The sequence below is a fragment of the Engraulis encrasicolus genome, chromosome 15, assembly GCF_034702125.1.
Source record: "Engraulis encrasicolus isolate BLACKSEA-1 chromosome 15, IST_EnEncr_1.0, whole genome shotgun sequence".
Classification (NCBI taxonomy): Eukaryota; Metazoa; Chordata; class Actinopteri; order Clupeiformes; family Engraulidae; genus Engraulis; species Engraulis encrasicolus.
Window position 1 is genome coordinate 45,152,014 of NC_085871.1, and position 7,959 is coordinate 45,159,972.

Genomic DNA, 7,959 nt, shown 5'->3' on the forward strand with positions numbered 1-7,959 from the left:
TGGGACATGCATGATGGTGCATTATGGGTAAATTAACTTTGTGTAAGTGTCACGGGGTGACAATTGAGGCCCAAGTGAACCGAAAACTAGATGTCATTCATTCCCAATGTAATGCACCTGGAGCATGATTAGGATAATGGAGCGCAGGTGAGGAGGATGGAGGTGATTGGTGCACGTGGGTTGGTGAGCAGAGTTTTAAACAGCAAGAAACTAGACTGTGAGGACCCCACACAGCAAAAGTACTCCGTAATGGATCCGCACCGGAGTCCACTCTCCGGAGGTCATCCTCCGGAACGGACCCGGTAAACGGACCCGTATCGGCGTCCACTTGCACGCCGCCTATCATCCGACGCGGAGGCGTGGCGCGGACTCAAAAAGGACCCGTTTGTCACCCGTAACGGATCCGCGTGCAAAAGCTTACGTCCGCAGTGAGCCCGGTTCGGAGGCGCGACATCCGATGCGGACTCATTCCGTGTCCACTTATTGCATCCGTCACGGATCCACTATTTTTTATCAGTTACGGACCCATTCCGGACTTATAAATGTTCCGGGCCGGGACCATTTTGGATCCGTTAATGAAGTTACTTTCTTATTACAATCCCAATAAACTAATTCTAAAGCAGTTAAGCAATCGTTTCAAATAGCATTTAATTCTACAGATAACACAGGCCTAGACAGTTTAAATAAGCTCCCAGAAAGAAAAACCTGACGAAGAAATTCACTCATCATGACTTTTTTATTTATCTTTCTTGACATAAATTTTCTGTCTCACTGTCATTGTTGAACAATCGCGTGCTGTGGCTGCCTCCCTTCCCTGATCAGTCGACGGGGAAACATCACACCAGCGCTCCGATCTGAAAAGGCAACAGGTGTAGAGCTAAACTTAGCTTTCATGTAAATTTCGTAGGATGACAGTCAGACATTGCATCACGATATGGAATGGACAACGCTCTCTTTCACATCTCTATCCCGTGACAGTAATGATGTTGAATATTATAAGATGTACAATGTCCTACTTACTCTTGGTCCGTAACAGCCGGGACTGGAGGCAGCAGACGGGCATCACCGTAGCAGGGTGGGTAGCTGGCTTGCCCTGTCCGACCCAGAGGTAATTCCACCGGTTTACTGTTGCACAAGATTAAGAACAAATTCAGCTATTTGTAGCCCAACCACAGACACCTGTATTAAACTATGAGCCCAGCTACTTCATTCATTCACCAATGATGGACAGCATAGGGACGAGGGCGCAGTTCATGTGTATCCATTAATAATGCTAATAAATAATTAGCCTGGAATTCGTTAATGTGAGGAGAACATGATGTCACCGCTTGTGGATTTGTACCGTTAAAAACACAGTTGGTGCCAAACCTGTTGCGACCATCACCAATCGGTGTAAAAGTGTACTACGAGCCAAATTCAGACCAATATAGCCGTTTCAAAAGAGTATTTGAACACTTATGCCCTAAGTTTTTGTGCCCTACACAAGTTTGCTTCAGGCAACCGGTTTGCTAGTAGCTGCCTGGCTAGCAAGCTAACGTAAACAAAGCTGTTAAAATGGGCACAACGTAGATCATTTTTATTTAACTGCACTTCCTCCATGTATCGGATGGCATCATGTTTTAACAGTATTTAGGAAGTACTACAATAGCCAATGTAGTTCTCAATGTCTTTGAATGAATGAATTAGCTGTCTCGTTTTGAAAACAACTAGGGTTAACATGAAAAATACTTACACTTTTTAAAGTCATAAAACAAATTCCTACTAAATATCAATAAGTATTGACAGTATAGAAGCTTCAGATATACTTTTTGTACTTTTGTGTATCACCTAATATAAATAAATCAATACTTACTGGAGAGCGCTGTTCGGTCGTGTCTGCCCCAACAAAAACTGTACCAACGTCCGTTAGATTTTACGGCGCGTCCGCGTTTGTGAATCAGATATGGATCCGGTTATGGTCAGCGTTTTGACAGTAGAATTTGGGGCGGCGCACGGTGGCGACCCTGATCCACCAAGGGGAACCCAAACGAATGTGACAGTGACACGGATGTGGTGACTTGAACGCGGATCCGCGTCGGAGTCCTCTGCTGTGTGGGAGGAAGCCGCAAGGAGAGATGACTGCGAGAATGCCATCTTGAGGGGAGAGAGAGGCGAGAGTGGAGCGGCAAGATGGGAGACGTCGGACACCGGTAACCGGACAGAGCCAGGCAAAAGGGACGAGAAGTTGGATGAGAAGTGGACGCGATCCTATGGATCAGAAGGCAAACTGGCAGCTCGGAGGAGAGCGCGGCTGGCATAGTGCCCAGAAGGAGTCCGCAATCAGAGTGACGGCCAGGTGAACCTGCCTCGATGGAAAGGGGTGAGATGGACATGCACCCCACCGTGAAGATGAGTGACTCGTATTCGCCTGGTTACTGTGGCCCCCGTGAATGCGCCGCTCTCTCTCTCTCGCTCTCTCTCTCGCTCTCGCTCTCTCTCTCGCTCTCTCTCTCTCTCTCTCTCTCTCGCTCTCTCTTTTCCTCTTGCTCGCACCCAAGACTGCTGAAGACCAACCAGCTATTCCGGGCCTACGCAGAAGAACTCCCATCGCTTCTCATCACCGCCAGGTGCTCCCGATTGAACGTGTGTGCCATGCCCCCGTTGCAGTGTAATTCACCTCGCAACCCCCGCACGGATGGACTTGGTGGCTGGACTGTCCAAGCATTCCATTGGAGACTTCAGACTTGGGCGTGGGTGGGTTCCCCCGTGGGTAATGGACAGAGACAACTAGGCCTACCCCTTTGACTTTTAATCCAGTGGTGGTAAATAAATAGAACGAAAACTGGAACTTGTGTCTTGGTTTTTGGTGTTGTGCAGTGAACTCCCAGGGTAGTAGTATCAAAGTGGGCACGGCCAGCAAACGCGCGCCCCACCTGTGACATAAGCACACTTTGAAGATATTTGGGTGAAGTACAATCATGGTGCACTTAGAAAAAGTGTACTTGCAATATGTTAAAACGATTTACTTTAAAGCACACTTTAGAAAACAACACTTCAAAGACATTTGGGTGAAGTGTAATCATATTGCACTTTAAAAAAGTACAATTGCAATATGTTATTAAAAAATACACTTTTAGTAAGTTAGCCAAACATCTTCGAAGTCCACTTGAAGTATGGTTCGCTAAGTGTACTTTCTTTGAGAGCAACTTAATTACATCTAATTTTAAGTACACTTTAAATAAGCATATTGTAAACATACTTTTTCTTAGCACAAAAAGCACGAGTGCACTTTTAACATGCTAAGTACACTTCAGTCATGCTTTTATTGTACTAAATTGAACCACTTTTTCACCTGGGAACTTATAGATTGAAAATGGAAATATCCGCTCCTCCCTCTCTGCAACATGAGTCTCTCTCTCTCTCTCTCTCTCTGTCTCTCTCTCTCTCTCTCGCCTCTCCTTCAAGCACTGAGAGACTTACTCATTCATTCATTCATTCACTCATTCAGCCACTCGGTTTAGTAGTAGGCTACCGAATTTTTCAAAGACACACACACACACACACACACACACACACTGTTACGTCCTGACCCAAAGTCCAACGTACCAGAAATGGAAGACCACAGAAACGGAATCAAGTTTTACTTAGATGTATTATTTAAATGTCAAAAGTGGTTAATGTTGAAAATGAAGTAAGTGTTTTCATTCGAGGGCCACTTCCAATTTTATAAAGTCCTTCAAGGGCCATACTATGATCATGAATTAAAGGGACAGTTTGGTCAATTTCAACATGCAGTTGTAATGCTCACACGACCCTGGACTTGTCAGTGCCTGAGATTTTTTTTTCTTCTTCTTCTGCCGTTTCCGAAATCCTGGTCATTGTAATGGGGGCAGCTCTTTGTTTACATTTCAAAAAACATTTTTATTTATTCCCAAAAACATCCAAAAGGTTATAAAACATCAGCAGACAACTAGCAAACAGCAGTACCTTTTGGGAAAATATTTGGAGTTGGCCTATGTTTCATTTTTTAAAAATGTAAACAAACGCTGCCCCCATTAGAATTGCTCATATCTCGGAAAGGGCTGAGCCGAAAAATGTGGCATCACCAGGTACTGACAAGTCAAGGGTAGCGTGAGCAATACAACAGCATATTGAAATTGACCAAACTGTCCCTTTAAGGAAGGAAATTAAGGACAGCGCTCTTCAGATTTTTCTGTTTATTCCCAACTAAACAGAGAAAGATCTAAAGCAGTGATTCTCAAAGTGGGGCGTAAGCCCCCCTGGGGGGCGCGGAGGCATCACAGGGGGGGCGGGTGACATCTGTTTTTGTTTTTTTTCCCCCCAAGGAAATGATTTCCTGTCACGCCAATAAGCCAATATGTTTTAAGCATTATATAAACAATTATAAACATTATATTATTAATTGTCATATAGGAAATTATCTCACTAGTCACCTTTTCTTTGATTCTGCACAGCGCAGCGATCATAAAATCAGTCTGCGCGAGTACTGTGGTTGCTTGACGGGGGGGCTCGGAACCATCCAGACCCTCCGAAGGGGGGAATGACGGGAAAAGTTTGAGAACCACTGATCTAAAGAGTGCTGTCCTTCGCTTCCTTCATTCTGCAATATATTATGTGGGATTCAGCACCTATAATCTGTATTAACCAGGCGATATTTATTTTTTCATGTATCCTTTATTTAGCCAGGATTGTCCCATTGAGACTACAGTCTCTTCTGCCAGGCAGTCCTGGTCAAAATGGCAGCATACATACAGACACAGACAAACACATAGACAAAAAGGAAAATAAATGTACAAAAAACACATTAAGAAGAATAAGTTTAACACATATTTTGAGATAAAAAGTAGCCTATGTGCTGCCTCTGTGTATACTGTATTAATTTCCCTCTTAAACGTCTCTAATGAGGGCAGAGAGTCCATACATAATAGTGTAGTAGTGTAAGCATGTCTCCTCCACTTCATACTGTGACCATTCCAGGATTTCCCCCTGCAATTTCAGCCTATATTGAAGGCAACCAGCTTTAAAACAGACTCCACCTTCACCCGTGAAAATATAGCTGAATAATGTCGCAACTGTAATTTCATATTTCACTGTCATATTTCATTTGAAACTGTGTAACATTAAAATTATATTGGAGGCCAGATAAATGGCTGTAAACGGCCATCGAAACAGGTTCCCCACCCATGCGCTACAGAAACAAACTGGTAGGCTAAATACAGTAGGCCCAACACATGGTAATACAGTACATAAAAGAGAAGAAAAATGAAGAAATAAACTTCAGGGAACTTATAAATGAAACTTGAAAATGAAAATATCCTCTTTTTTCACTCTGTAGCAGGAGAGTCTCTCTCTCTCTCTCTCTCTCTCTCTCTCTCTCTCTCTCTCTCTCTCTCTCTCTCTCTCTCTCTCTCTCTCTCTCTCTCTCTCTCGTTCTTGACTCTCTTTCAAGTACTGAGAGACTCTTTCTGTCATCCATGGCTTTACCAGTTCTGTTTTTTTTTCTAAGACACACATCCAACAGTAATCCATTTATGTTGGCAGTTTATTTCAGATAAAGTATCTACTGGGAAATGTGGTGACTGTCAGTCCCATCACTGTTGTGCATTGCACATTGTAAAAGTAAGAGGCAATATATTCTCTTCTCTTCTCTTCTCTTCTCTTCTCTTCTCTTCTCTTCTCTTCTCTTCTCTTCTCTTCTCTTTTCTTTTCTTTTCTTTTCTTTTCTTTTCTTTTCTTTTCTTCTCTTCTCTTCTCTTTTCTTCTCTTCTAAGCTAATTTATTCTATGCTATTCTACGCTATTCTAAACTATTCTAGAATATTCTATTCTATTCTAAGCTATTCTATAATATTCTATTCTAAGTTGGTCATAAATATGAGATACCCCAGTGACTTCCAAAGATGGTAGCGAAGTATCGGGTGTCAAGTTTCCTCCCGTGCTTCTCTACTGTATTATTTTTGCATTTCTGGCCACTTATGGCAACTGTACAGAGGTGTTAAAAGTACAATTATAAGTTGTAAAAAACCCTGACTCATCCCAACATAGGTGACTTCACAGAGTAACTGGTTTAAAGATAGGCCCACTGTACATCACTGTACCTGTCATTTGGATCATATTTGTGGCAGTTTATTTTAGGTTTTTAGTCTTTCTTGACTGTAAAGTAACAACATCTACAAGAAAGTCTATCAACCTACGTACAGTTTAATAACTGGGTTAATAATTATTTGATATCATATTGGTTGTTACTGCTGGTGCTCTTACACTATGAAATTAAACTCTACTATATCTTTGGACACTCCTGCAACTGTACACCGCATAAGGAAATTATCTGTATTCTGTATGTATAGGGCAGCCGTGGCCTAGGGGTTGCAGGTTCGAATCCCCCCTGACCTCTCCCTACATCTCCATCCATGGCTGAAGTGCCCTTTAGCAAGGCACCTACTCCCACATTGCTCCAGGGACTGTAACCAATACCCTCAGAAAGAATACCCGGTAACCAAGTCGCTTTGAATAATGAAAGCGTCAGCTAAGTGCAATGTAATGTAATGTATTCTGTGCAGTCATTACTATCAGGTCAACTTTAGGGCCAAGTAGGGTAATGGACAGAAGTAATTACATTTTATTAGATTATATTGTATTTATACATTATATTATTACATTACATTGCAGTACACTACGCTTTTATCCAAAGTCACTTACAGTTGACTAAGGAAAAGGGTATTGGTAAGAAGTAGTAGTGTAGTCTACTTTTTTATGGTGGGTATACTGTATAGTTGAGTATTTTTTGAAGTGGGTATACTGTATATATTTGTGCTATTCAAAACAATGGATCAATCAATTTTAAGTGGGTATACTGAAATCCCTGAAATTTAGAAGTGGGTATACTCCGTATACCCGCGTTCTACGTAGACTACACCACTGGTAAGAAGTAGTAGTGGGGGTTAGGAGTCTTGCTCAAATGATTTGATCAAGTGATTTGTGAAGGCCCACCTGGATAACTCCCACTGTCATTGTGACACAGCACTCCACAGCACTGCACCACACAGGGAAATTGTATTTATGCCTCATCCGTGCCAAGGCGGCAGCCCCAAAGAGTGCCAAAGGGAGCAATGCAGCTAGCGGGACTGTACCCCAGTCATGGAGGAGGATTGGGGGGAGCACTGGTTAACCCTTTGCACAGAGCCTATTGGTTTTAACATTACTGTCACCAAAATTGTAATGGCTATGTCTTAATCTGTTACTTAAGACTCTCCTTACAGCAATGTTGTTATGACATACTTGAGTATTTTCAGCAAATAGTGAATAGGCCTGCCGGTGACCCCATCTGCACTAAGAGGCTACTCACTCCCCCCACCAACCTGGCGCATCGGAAGTCAAACCGGCATCCGCTTACGAATGACTGGCCTGTGATTTTTGATGGTATCAAAGTTATTTAGGGAATATTATGGCGCCCACAACAAGCAGTATTTTACCCTTATCTCCAATGTCCCCTATTTCTTCTGGGGAAATTGGGGAGTATATTTGTCTTTGTGTGTGTGTGTGTGTGTGTGTGTGTGTGTGTGTGTGTGTGTGTATTTTGTATGTAAGTGTGTGAGTATGCGGGCTTGAGTGTGTGTGTGTGTGTGTGTGTGTGTGTGTGTGTGTGTGTGTGTGTGTGTGTGTGTGTGTGTGTGTGTGTGTGTGTGTGTGTCCACAGCGGAATGGAGTTTTGATGTTCAGTTTTGATTTGAATGAAAAGAGGGAGTTGTGAACCATTTCCTGTGTCCTTTAATAAACTTAGTAAGTGAAGAATTCTTGCACACCTCCTTGGTCAAGTGCGTAGGAGTGGAACCCCTAAGTCTCCAACGTTAAAGCAAAGAAAGCTCCCGCACACTGTTCACATTTGCATGGTTTAATGCAACGTTTCGGTCTACTGACCTTCTTCAAGCAATTCAAACCTTACTTGAAGAAGGTCCTTTAA